This window comes from Chiloscyllium plagiosum, unplaced genomic scaffold, assembly GCF_037043375.1.
Source record: "Chiloscyllium plagiosum isolate Xiang-an unplaced genomic scaffold, Cpla_swu_hap1 HiC_scaffold_4, whole genome shotgun sequence".
Lineage (NCBI taxonomy): Eukaryota > Metazoa > Chordata > Chondrichthyes > Orectolobiformes > Hemiscylliidae > Chiloscyllium > Chiloscyllium plagiosum.
In genome coordinates, this window is record NW_028270142.1 from 69,698,650 (window position 1) to 69,712,649 (window position 14,000).

Consider the following 14,000-nt stretch of genomic DNA (forward strand, 5'->3'; position numbering starts at 1 on the left):
AGTAAATGGGAAAGGATTTGGAATGAACTGCTTGATACGAAACAGATTCAGTCATAGCTTTCAAAAAGCAATTGAAGTAATACTTCTAAGAAAAGGTATAAATACTAGGGCTACAGAGAAAGAGCTGAAGAGTGGGGCCAATTATTATTTGAAGGACCCAATATTGACTTAGTCTGCTAAATGGTCGCCTTTTCTCTTGAGCTATTTCACACAGAAACTCAGATGAGGTATTATTGTGTATATGCAACCAATGGGACTAAATTCTATTCAATATTTCTATTGTCTGATGAGGAAGGAAAACATTTGAGATGAATTCTCTGCTTCAGGAAAAAAAAACTTCTTGTAAAATGCAGTTTTTAATCAATTACAAAGATATAAAATGTTCATTTCCAATTTTAGAAATAATTAAAATGTTAAAACTCATTATGAAGCCATTTCTCACTGCTATATATTCTGCCAGATTAACTTTAATTATTTTTGTTTTGTGTTGTTCAATGAATGTGTTCTACAATTTGTGAATTGTACAAAATGTGATGCAGCTCTGTGCATTTATCATTCAACTAACTGATCCATATTGACCAGGTAGAACAAGTTCCTATCATTAGTTTGCATTGAATGAGCAGGTCTTAACTCGTTTAACAGTTGTTTTCCATCTGGATACATCAGACACGGGCTAGATTAAGTTTAGTTTTACTGCCTCATGGTTGAAGAACCTGCTAACTTGCATCATCCAGACACGCAAATGAATGCTGCCTGAAGTACCATGACAAAGACTGAGTTTGTTGTGAGAAGGCAAAATAGGACAGGACAGCATTTATAGATATTGGTTATCTTTGACTATGCTCTTTCTGCCACTTAATTAATTGGTTTCTGAATTAATTCAAAAGTAATTAGTATTATGAATAGAAAGCCTGTCGCTTAACTGTTTGGGTAAAAATGGTACCTTTTTAAATGTTTCTGACAATCACCATAATAATGTCCATAATAACATTGTCTGTCATATACACTTGACGAAGATACGGAGAACCTGTCACTCCTGTATGCCTAGTTACAGTGGAAAGGGAAGGTCATATCAAGATTTAGATCACCATAAAACATGAAGTAAAAGTATGCCTCAATGTTTTGTCTTAATGTGGGATTTACAGTTTGTAAAATATCAAAATTGGATAATGTAAAACTAAACATTCCCGTATGCCTACATCTTAGCTGCCCTTGATTTGCTTGTAGATACAGACCTACCCACTTTTCATAAAAATATTTATGTAGATATTCTTCTGGTTGCAAAAAGAAGTGAAGTCCCAGTTCCTTCATGAGTACTAACACTTTTTTGGGCTCCACATGTATGTTGAGGATATCAAACTTTACGTTGTCATTACCTCTTATCGCTTATTAACTGTCTGTGACTGCTTGTTGGTCATGCTACTTTGGATCAGTAGAAATTTCCTCTAATTACTTATTGAGAAGACCAAAGAAGTGGACCAAACTGTAAAGTTTTGTGTCCTGTTTGAACCTGAGCTGATCATCTTTTCCTGTGTTGTTTCCATCATCAAGACAGACTATTTCTACTTATCTCACTTTGTCCATCTTTGTCCCACCTAATTACATCTGTTGAAGCCTTCTGTCTAAGCTGTTTCTACTTGTATGCTAGAATATTCTAATGCTTTCCTGTCCAACCTCTAAACTTGAACTAGTCCAAAACTCTGCTGGAATATAATCTTCCATTCCCGCTGATGCTGACAGACCTTTTTAACACTTGACAGTGAAGGTAAATCTTCCAAACCAAGGAGGAAGACAAACACAGAGAGCATCTTCATTCATGTGTTATTGCCACATTTTTCTTTAGGTTTGTAGTATTGTCATATTCTATCATCTCTTAAAGGACAACTTTCAGTACCTCTGATTCTTTCTACATTGTGTACCATGGACAAGATACGATCTAGGAACTCACCATGGTTTCTGTGTTAGCATCTCTCAAACCTCTGTCCTTTTTCATTTCTAAGGGAAAGGGCAACAAACGTGGGATTTGCATCACTCATAAGCTTCCCTTAAAGTCTCGCACCTTCCTGATTTGTAAATATGTTGTTATTTATTCACTGCCACTGGACCAAAAGTCTAGAAATCTCTACGATGTGCAATATGGCAATAGTTTATTACACTGAGTGGTTCGAGAAGGCAACTCACCGCAACACTCCTTCAGGACAATGAGAGAGAGGAAGTAAATGTTGTTCTTGCCAGCAAAGCTCAAATAGAGTCATAGAGATGTACAGCACAGAAACAGACCCTTCGGTCCAACTTGTCCAAGCTGACCAGATTACCAAAACGGATCTAGACCCACTTACCAACACCTGGCTCATATCCCTCCAAACTCTTCCTATTCATATACCCATCCAGGTGCCTTTTAAATGTTGCAATTTTACCAGCCTCCACCACTTTTTGATTAGATTACTTACAGTGTGGAAAGAGACCTTTCGGCCCAACAAGTCCACACCGACCCTCCGAAGAGCAACCCACCCAGACCCATTCCCCTACATTTACCCCTTCACCTAACACTACGGGCAATTTAGTATGGCCAATTCACCTAATCTGTACATTTTTGGACTGTGGGAGGAAACTGGAGCACCCGGAGGAAACCCATGCAGACACGGGGAGAATGTGCAAACTCCACTCAGACAGTTGCCTGAGGTGGGAATTGAACCCGGGTCTCTAGCACTGTGAGGCAGCAGTGCTAACCACTGTGCCAGCGTGCCTCCCAAATGGAATGAGCAGCCACTTCCTCTGGCAGCTCATTTTATACATGTAAACATCCCACAAATAAATGAAAAAAATAATTTGTAGGAATACAGATGTTCGCATGTTGCTGAAGGACTACTCTCTTTCCATCTCCTTCTATTCTTCCCATGACCCCATCCCCAACCTCTCTATCTGAATCTACTTGCATTGTTATTTCATACCTTGACAAATAGACTTCTTGGATGACTGTCACTACCCTGTTGTTGTATTGTAGTTTTAATGAAACCAAATCATTTATTTGAAATTTTAATTTCAAATTGATTTGAGAAATCTGAAAAATCTGATAAGTCAGAAGAGGAAGTTCAAGATCATAGAATGATATGATGAAAGTGAAATGGCAGCCATGAGTTCTGAGTATTAAGTGCCTTTCATTTATTTAGAGCTGTTTCTGCAGTGGCACAGCAAATCCTAAAACTACTATAGGGAAGCAATGGCCTTGTGGTATTAGTGCAAGACCGTTAATCCAGAGACCTGATAATATCATATGGATCTAGGCTCAAATCACACCATGCCATTGGAATTTGGATGGTGGAATTTGAATTCAATGAAAATCTGGAATTAAGAGTTTAATGATGACCATGAAATCTTTGCCAATTGTCCGAAAAACCCATCCTGTCATCAGGAAAGCTGATCCTCACATGGTCTGGCTTATGTAACTCCAGACCACAGTAAGCCCTGAGCAATTAAATACTGGTCCATGTCCTGTGAATGAATTTAAAAAGAACAACCAGATGCTCACATACAAAAATTGAAATATTACTGAAAAGGAGAGGTGTTCTCAGAGAGCTGAAAATTTTGAAATCTCAGACTGCTTTGCACTTATTAAAAAAAAAGTTTTATCTCATTAAAATTAGAATATTTTACAACATAGCAACCTAAGTGAATATGACTGGGCAATACAATTATATCTTATTAAATACGTAAAGGAATTGTACCTTATATTGGTAAAGCATCTCAATTTGGGTTTTGATGGAACTTTTAGAGAGTTTGTATGTGTACAAGAGGTTTGTGTAGAAAGATGTATTGATCATCTCTAACTTGAGGCCACTAACATAAAAAAGTGTATTCCAAAAAAATTTATTTTTTTGAACAGTCTGGTAGTACACAGAGTGAAGTATATTCAAGAATCTTTGATTTTCAGCATTTAAAAAAAGGAGTATAGGCTGCAAATGGAGCAACATGGCAGCACTGATAATCCAACCCATGTTATCTTCACATCACCCAAAGGCTAAACTGCTCACCTTACTGAAGCCAACTACTCGTGTGAAGAAATTCTATATCTGCTCCCTCATGCCTGCGTGGACTTGGATCTGTGTATGCACATCTGAGCCCAAACACTCAGATACAGAAAGTGTAGACATTTGGAAAATCTAGGCCAAATGCTGGCCACATGCTCAGGTGTGCGATAGAAATCAAAATCCCAGAACCTGTAAGATCCCAGCAGGTCAGGCAGCATCACCAGCAACACATTTTTCAGCTTTGATCTCCAGCATCTGCAGTCCTCACTTTCACCCTAGCATCTAAGTAATATCTAACATCACCACGTACCCCAATGCAGTTATCATAAAAGGAGCAGGCAATTTGTTTTCAAACATTAGATGACTTAAGCCAACATCTCAAATATCAAGGATGTTCTGACAAATCAAGTCTGAAGTTGAATGCTTGCAACCTCTGGCCACGTGTATGTCCCCTGTCAATCAGACTGTGTATTATTTTTGATGTTCAGAAGAATCAGCCATAAACAACAAGTTGGTTGTTCACAAGTGTTCCTCACAGATCCTATGAAATTAAGCATTGATGGACCATAAATATTTTTGTCAACAAATTTTAAAAATTGAGTAGCAGCATGACATGAAACCTCTGCTAATTTTAAAAAAAGTTGCATTTTTTAAAAGGATCCAATATTAAAAAGCCATGTTTTATGTATGGAATGGTTGTGTAAATCTCTAAAGATGAGCACAGGCATTACCTACTATTAAATATAATGACTGATCATTTCAATTGAAGTTGTCAATGTATAAACTGAATATTTTCATCAGTTGACCAGTTACTCAGATGACACATGGAAGTTACAAAGTGAAAAAAAGGCCATTCAGTCCATTTTGGTATTTACTGTCAATTCTTGTACACAATTTAAATATTCTCTGACCTTTCACATACATTTGAAGTATGTGTTTTCTACTTCTGAACTTAAGACAAATGTGGCTATAATTCTTTGGATATTGATTTTGATACAACTGCAATACTAATGATTTTCCATTAATAATCAATTATTTCCTCGAGATTTAGGGTCAGTTTTGACAATTCAATGTGTGGCTAGATTTAGGACATTTCCTGATCCACTGGCCAGCACTGCTGCCTCACAGTGGCAGATTGTAGCCTTGGATGACTGTGTGAAGTTTGCACGTTCTCCCTCTGTCTGCATAAGTTTCCTCTGGATTCTCTTTTCCCCCCCACAGTCCAAAGATGTGCAGGTAATATGGATTGGCCATGCTAAATTGCCCCTGGTGTGCAAGTGAACTGGGTTAATTATGGTAAATGTAGGGTTGCAGGGATAGGGCAGAATGCTGTTTGGAGGGAAATGGCCTGTATTTGCACTTTTCAGCCTTATGGGCATTTACAGTTATTCTATCAGTTCGTGACTCCAACGCTGTGGTTTCAAACCTTTGAACAGGCAAGAAATGGTCTATTTCAACTCAGTACTATGTTCAAATTGTCCTACTAGGTTCATGTTTCCTTTAGTGGTCGTTCATGTTTCCTTTAGCAGTGGTTAGCACTGCTGCCTCACAGCGCCAGAGACCTGGGTTCAATTCCCTAATCAGGCGACTGACTGTGTGGAGTTTGCACGTTCTCCCCGTGTCTGCGTGGGTTTCCTCCCACAGTCCAAAGATGTGCAGGTCAGGTGAATTGGCCATGCTAAATTGCCCGTAGTGTTAGGTATGGGGTAAATGTAGGGGTATGGGTGGATTGCGCTTTGGCGGGTCAGTGTGGACTTATTGGGCCGAAGGGCCTGTTTCCACACTAATGTAATCTAATCTAATCTATATGCCATTCACCCCATCCCCACCTCACCATGTACACCAATGGCAAAACTTGGATCTGTCAGAAATAAGGTTGGGGGCTTAGCATCAAGGTCCCATCTGCTGATTTTAAAAATTGTCATTATGTTCCTGCATCCACAAAAATTCAGCTGTTTATTTCTACAGTAAATGTACCCTTGAATCATAATTCATCTTGAAGATAACAAAATTGAATCAAATAAAAATAGCATTCTAAACATTTTTGAGAATATTTTGAAAATTCCATCACTGTTAATGATAAAAACACTGAGAGAAAAATTGTTATAATTCCAGCACACTTATTATATTGTAGAACTGGTGTAGACTTAAGATTCTGTCCATGTATTGCTAAAATGATCTAATTTGTTCTCAGTGCATAATGCTTTTGTTAGTTGAAAGATGAAGGTGCTGGTTGAGATCCATCTATATTGATGAATGGAATCTTCTCCACTCTAAACAGTGCAACAGGTTTTTCACTAGAGTTTGTCACACTTTGGGAGTTTGATTTAATATGGGAAGATTTTTATAATCAACTTTTAATTAAGATGTTGTCATTAGGATAAGTTTAGTTTACAAATAAGATTTAAATGCACAGAACAGGTATAGTATGAAAATACAGATTGGACAGAATTTCGGGGTTAGTCCAAATAGTGCTTGTTGTATGCCAAACCAGTTTGAGGCAGAGAAGGCGATTAACACATTCTGCGCAGGAAATTGGGGCTTACATCAACTCATTTGCTTCTGAGACCTCCAATCCCTGTGTTTGCTGCTTCCAAACCTAACTATTTTAACAAAGTAATGGTTGATTTCCCATATTCTCTCCTATGCAAACTTGAGGCCATCCCAGATTGTTGCCTATGACTTAATTCACATCAATCCTGTTGATCCATCTCCTCTGTGCTTGTTGACCTATATTAGCTTCTGGGTAATTAATGCCTCAACTTAAAAGCTCTCATAATTCTCTTTATAGCCTTGCCTTTCCCTATGTCTCTGTAATATCTCCAGCTTGATAGCATACTTGAGATACCTATGCTCCCCTAATTCTAGCCACTGGAGTGCTTTGGATTTTAATCTCCCCACTAATAGTGGCCATGCCTACAGCTACATCATCTCTTGGTTCTGGAAGTCCTTCTTTAAACGCTTCAGCTCATTTAGTTCTATAAAATACTGCTTAAAACCTACCCCTTTGACTGAGCTTTTAATCATTATTATGTCACTTAATTTTGTTATATAATGCCCCTTTGAAGCACCTTGAAATATTTTATTCTTTTAAAGATGCAAGATGAATGTAAAGACAGAATATTACAGTCACCCATTATACTTTTGGGCCCAGTAAAGTGCCCAGGACATCCTTTCCGTTGCTGTCCTCTGACCTGCCTACAAATTTACAAGGGACATATGAAGTTCAATGTGGCCCTCCAACTATCATCCCAATTGAGGTCCCTAAAATGACCAATTTTGAGGCTGGCAAGAGGTGTATTACTCTACTGGAGCCTTCTGCAGGAAGGAGGACAACTCAAAGGCCCCTTTTCCACATTAGATGACTTCTACACTTCCCAACGTCTGCTCCTCAGAAGATGTCCTGTCCTCTCTCCTCCCCTTTCCTCTTCATCCTTCAGGGCCTCACCTACCAACCTTGCCCTAAGAGCCCCACATTTACCTTGTCCTGGATTTTAGGAATTGGAATCTGGAGACTACTTGTAGTCCTAACCCAGGTCCCTGTGCCACTGACTGCTAGAGCTACCGAGCTGCCAGCTAATCACCTTGGCCTTCAGCTCTCTGAAGCCACATAGATTTGGAGAAAATGACTTTAGTTTCTTGTCCTCCTGAAGGAAGCTGAAAAAAAAATGTGAAGAAATGTTTTGTGGAAATTGGCTGGCACTAATTCGTTTCAGAGAATTTCCTAGTCAGGAAGTAATGAATTAGTTGTGACATAATAGGCCTTTTCATATTCTGAGAAGTGTTTTCAAGTGACTTTTTTCACAATGTGTCATGTGAACTAATTCATTTGTTTATACTTAATTTTGTCTCACTCAAGGGTTTGAGTCTTCCTTTGGCCTTTGCAAGACAGTAATACAGTCTCACACCAGGAGGAAATGCATTGCCAAAATCTGAAGGTTATTCTGTGATATGACTTGGTATTTGATATCTACTTTATTGTAGAGAACACCAGATGTATTTATGGGAGGGACCAATGATACTGAGATTGATAAAGAAATGAGCACTTAACTTGCACTTAAACAACATTGTCCACAATCTTATCAAATTTGAACAGATACTGCATATTGTCCATTATCAATTTACTGAGGGTAGGGGAGAAAGTACTGTTTTGGATACAGTTTTCTTTCCTCCACCATCGTTAACATCACTTTTGGTGCCACTCATTTACAGTTGATTCAAATTTACTTTAAAAATTTAGGCCTTTAACTTGCAAAAATTCCATAAATCCACTCAAACTGTAGATTTGCAGTTTGTTGGTAGCTAATGTACAAACTTACTTGCTTCTCAAGCCAAAAGTGCTAAAAATGCCAGAGATTCTTTTCATCACAGGTGCCAATTTTCAGCCGATTCAGTCTGCCCCACTTGATATGGGAAAGGCTAAATACATTGGATACTGAAAGATGATGGTTCCTGACAATGTTCCGGCAATAGTAATGAGGTTATGCTGCAGGCAACCTGTTCCTGTGTAATTATAATACTGGTATCTAGCCATCAATGTGGCAAATTGTCAAGGTATGTCCTGTACACACAAGGCAGGATAAATCCAACTCGGCCACTAACTGCCCCATCTCTATGCTGACTCATCAGCAAAGTGATGGAAAGGGTTGTTGACAATGCTGTCAAGTGGCACTTACTTAATAATAACAGGGTCACTGATGGTCAGGGTAAGTTCAGCCAGGGCCACTCAGTTCCTGATGTCAAGATAGTCTTAATCCTAAGATGAAAAGAGCTGAATTTCAGAGGGCGATGAGAATGAATGCTGTTGACATCAAGGAAGCATTTGGTTAAGAAAGACATCAAGGAACTCGATCGAAACTAGAGTTAATGTGAATCAGGATGGAAATTCTCCATTGATAGGAGTGTTAGCACAAAGGAAGACATTTGTGATTGTTGGAGGCCAGTCATCTCAGTTTCAGGACATATTTGTGGGGGCTGTGCAGGGAATGCCCTCGGAACAATCATCTTCAGCTGGACAGCATCAGAGCTTGGGCTGACAAATTGCATGTAACATTCATGACCACACAATTGTCAGAAGATGATCATCTCCAATAAGAAATAATCAAATCATATCCCTTTGAATGGCATTATTGTTGGTAAATTCCCTACTATCAAAAACTTTTGAGTTACCATAAATCTGAAACTGAATTGGACCAACCATGTAAATATTGTGGTTAAAAGAGCAAGTCAGAGACTGGTACTAAATGTGGCAAGTAACTTATATCCTGTTTAACAAAGATAGCCCTCTGCAAGGCGCAAAATTCAAGAAGCAACGCACTATCCAGAACAGCTTGATTAAAAGCCCATCCACAGCATTCATCCTATCACCACTGCACATTGACCGGTGTGTACTATCTACATGATCTCTAGAAATTCACCAAGGCTTCTTTGACAGCACATTGCAAACCTCCGACCTCTACCATCTAGGACAAGGGTGGATGATACAAAGTAGCATCAACATTTGATAGTTCCCCTCCTATTGTATACTATCCTTACCTGGAAGTATATTGATTTTCCTTCATGGTTGCTAAAATGCCCTTCCTAAGAGCACTGAATCATCAAAAGGATTGCAGCAATTAAAGAAGGATGCTCACCACTACCTTCTCTAGGGCAGTTAGGAATGAGAAAAAAATGCTGGCCCAGCCAGTGACACACACATTCTGAGAGCTAATAATAAAAAAAATGCACTTGCAATTGAGAACCAAACTAATCGATTAGTTGGTTTATAATTTGAAGTTGAATCTGAAGGGGCAAAATTTATTTGAAGTAGAGATTTGATGACATTTTGCAATTCATTCCAAGGCAAACCAAAAAGCCCGCACCACTTTCTTAGAATTGTCAACATAAGTGCTACTTGGTACCACGTTAGCATTGCTCTCTTGGTTTTATATGCACATAATATAGATAATTGGCTGCGCTAAACTGCCCACTGTGTTCAGGGATGTGTAGATTAGGTGCACTAGTTTGGGATAAATGTAGAGTAATGGGGAATGGGTCTGGGTGGGTTACCCTTCAGAGGGTCGGTGTGGACTTGTTGGACCAAAGGGTCTGTTTCCACACTGTAGGGATTCTAATCTATTCTAATCTATAATATACCTCAACAAAAGACAGTTTGATTTGACAAATCATAGATATGACACTTAGTGTTCCTCTATCATATCTAGTGAGTGAATAACAAGTTTAGTAACTTCTCAACAATAAAGGATGATGTCATAGGGTAATATGATAAAGAACTTTTGGAAAGCTGATGACAGAAGCCTAATGTATATTCTTTACAGTTTAGATTAATGTTGCATGCTCTAACCATGCCAGGTGTTGCATTTTAGAAACAGTTGCTCCATAATGTAATTTATTTTAAAGATACTTTTCTTGAAACTTGGCATAAGATGGTCTAAATTTTATTTTGACAAGATTTTGAAAAGTTGTAACTAAATTAGTATTGTGAAATAAATACTCTGATAGCTAGAACTCATGACCGAGTCAGAAATTCAGCTTATTTTGCTGTACATAGAAGTCTGCACAGGCCTCTGAACCATTGAAAACTCCCTGGGATTCCTAACAGCAGCTGTTAGATTGCTTTATCAATTATAATTAATAACTATATTTTTATAGTCGTCCCATTCCTACCTGTGAAAGTAAAATGAGCAGCAGTCCGAATTCTATGTGCTCACCCTGTTCCCATATACCTTTATCACCATTTAATTAAACTACTGATCTAACTGTAGCTATTGACAATGTTTCTCCTTTGATTGCTATTTCCAGTTGTGCATCGAAGAACCTCCTCATCTTCTGTGTAAAATGTTTTCCCTAGCTTTGTTGTTGACCTCTTTCATTTTAACATTACTGAGGAGGAAAGCATATGTAGATGCAACAATGTCTGAGATGTTTTATAGTCAGCTGCCTTGATAATCCCTTCCACATTTGGATGCATCAGAGGAAACTATTCTTGGCACATCTGACTCTGAAGGCATGTTATTATATATGTTATTTCATATGTTGCAGCACTACCTGCTTATGATAGCACTCTCTCACTTCAACCATACCCATCTAAGGACCCTAAGGGCAGTCTCACATTTAGCTGTCCCTTAGCATTTCTGCAAGCCTGAATGAAAATGTAGTGATCTGTTAAACGATTACTTGAGCCATCGAGGAAGCCTACAGGAAGTTTTGTTTTTGAGAAAAAAGTGGAGCCAGCAGGGATCTGCTGAAATTGGTCAGGGTATGAATATAAACAAGCAATATTGCCACAATCAATGAAGAGTAATGTAGCCTGGTCATTTAACCTCTCTGTTCAGTCTATGCATTGCATGGATCATGGCAGTTTTAGGTGCTACTGAGTTCACATGGAAAACATCTGTCAAAAATAATCTGTAGACTCAATCAAAGGAAACCCTGCAGAAATAGAATAAGCGTCTGCTTAGAAGAATTTGCTCAGATTTCATTGAAATTTTTGAGGGAATCTCTGGAAAGAGATTTCTAAATTTTAATGAATCGAAGTGGATTTCAATCCTGGTGTCAATTTATGCATTGTTATAAATTACAACCACATCTACTTTTGCTTTAAACAGATTTTGCTATATAATGGAGTCAGCTGAGAACAGCAATTCCTTCCCTTTTCTCCCCTTCACTAATTAGACATACTCAGGTTCTTGCAATTCATTTCATTATGTGGTATCATACCTTGACACAACTTGGACAAGTCGAAGGCAATTCAATAGAATTCTAATTATCCTTGACCATCAATGGATGAGTTTACTTTGAAGTGGAATTCTAATAATTTACTATATTTTGAAGACATTGCTAGTTCAAATTTACAAGAGAAGTTGAGGTTACTTTACATCAGAGATGTAAAGTTGAGATTAGTGAAGATGATTACATGCAAATACAATTGCTTTTAGAACATAGAAGAATACAGCGCAGTACAGGCCCTTCGGCCCTCGATGTTGCGCCGATCCAAGCCCACCTAACCTACACTAGCCCACTATCCTCCATATGCCTATCCAATGCCCGCTTAAATGCCCATAATGAGGGAGAGTCCACCACTGCTACTGGCAGGGCATTCCATGAACTCACGACTCGCTGAGTAAAGAACCTACCCCTAACATCTGTCCTATACCTACCCCCCCTTAATTTAAAGCTATGCCCCCTTGTAATAGCTGACTCCATACGTGGAAAAAGATTCTCACTGTCGACCCTATCTAAACCCCTAATCATCTTGTACACCTCTATCAAGTCACGCCTAAACCTTCTTTTCTCCAATGAAAACAACCCCAAGTGCCTCAGCCTTTCCTCATACGATCTTTCTACCATACCAGGCAACATCCTGGTAAACCTCCTCTGCACCCGTTCCAGTGCCTCCACATCCTTCCTATAGTATGGCGACCAAAACTGCACACAATACTCCAGATGCGCCGCACCAGAGTCTTATACAACTGCAACATGCAGGTTCTTCTGCAGGTTCATAGATTAGAAATTACTTGAAATCTTCAGTGGTGTAAAATGTTAGACTAATAGATTAATTGTCATTTAGATTATGTGGCAACCAGAGCGTTCACATTGAAGTTTTGTGAGAAGACCATTTTTGTCTGTTTTCTTCATGCCTGCATTGAGGCTATAAACATTCCTTTGAATTTCAGAATCATAACAGAGGTGGACTTTGACTTGACCTATTTCTGTGTCCGCGCATTGTTAAAATGCACAGGAGCAGAAGTGAGCAATTCAGTCCTTCAAGACTGCTTTGCCATTTAACATGACCATGGCTGATCTTAAAAATCACACAGCGCCAGGCTATAGTCCAACAAATTTAATTGGAAGCTCACTTGCTTTGAGAGCCCTGCTCCATCAGGTGGTTGTGGAGGACACAATTGTAAGACACAGAATTTATAGCAAAAGTTTACAGTGTGATGTAACTGAAATTATACATTGACAAAACCTTGATTGTTTGTTGAGTCTTTCATCTGTTCGAATACCGGGATCTTGGGTTTATGTCACACCTACAGGTGACTACCATTGCATTACACATACAGGCACTCCTACACACACACATACATACGGACACCCGTATACACAGACACGCACACAGACCCTTACAGGCACACACACTCCCACATTCTCACATGCAAGGTCTCAGATTTAGACCACTCTACACTCATGCACGCACATATACACTCTCTCTCACAGACACTCACAACCCCCTACCCCAGACACACACACACATTCCCACACTCACGCATGCACCCTCTCACAGCCTTAAGACACTCTACACTCACACACACATGCACTCTTTCTCACACTCACAACCCTACACACCCAGACAGACAGACAGACAGACAGACAGACACACACACACACACACACACACACACACCCCCACCCCCACCCACATGCACACATATACATTAGTGGGGTGAATTTGTACTTGCAGAGTTGCATTGTACTTTGCTTAAAAACTGCATGAATTCATGTAAGACTTATCTCACTTTTTAGATTAGAATCAGTCTAAACATTATGGCACAGACAGAGAACACGGGGCGAACACCTTCAACATATTGTTACAGTTAACCTGAGAATGCAACTTTTAAAAAAGAGTTTTGTGATTTACACATGTGTGGTGTAAAATTCCAAGCAGTGGAATGTGGTGAAACGGTTAAAAATTATGTCCCAATACATGTGTGAATCTAACCGGAATGGAGGTGTTGCTTAGTCCCGTGTGAATCTTATTACACACCTCCCCGTGTGAATCTTCTTATCTGTATGTAACCAGAATGGAATGTGTTTTTTAGCCTTGCTCTGCTGTTCACATGAATGTTTATATCTGGAAAAGAGTATATCAGCTGGAAAAGTCTCCAGTTCGGTGAGTCTGCTCCGGGGTTACGTTTAACCGCCGAGCGTGGGTTGTTGGCAACCGCTCTACGAGAACTGACGGCTCCCAGT

At 39.1% G+C, this 14,000-nt stretch overlaps 1 protein-coding gene and 1 long non-coding RNA gene across 44 annotated transcripts in view; one reads left to right on the forward strand and one right to left on the reverse strand.

Annotated features, from left to right (window-relative positions):
* rims2a (regulating synaptic membrane exocytosis 2a) overlaps positions 1 to 14,000 on the forward strand; it is a 1,173,408-nt gene that overhangs the window by 539,881 nt on the left and 619,527 nt on the right. The gene's annotated exons all lie outside the window — the stretch shown is intronic.
* Positions 1 to 14,000, reverse strand: part of LOC122549122 (uncharacterized) — a 71,795-nt gene that overhangs the window by 14,689 nt on the left and 43,106 nt on the right. The gene's annotated exons all lie outside the window — the stretch shown is intronic.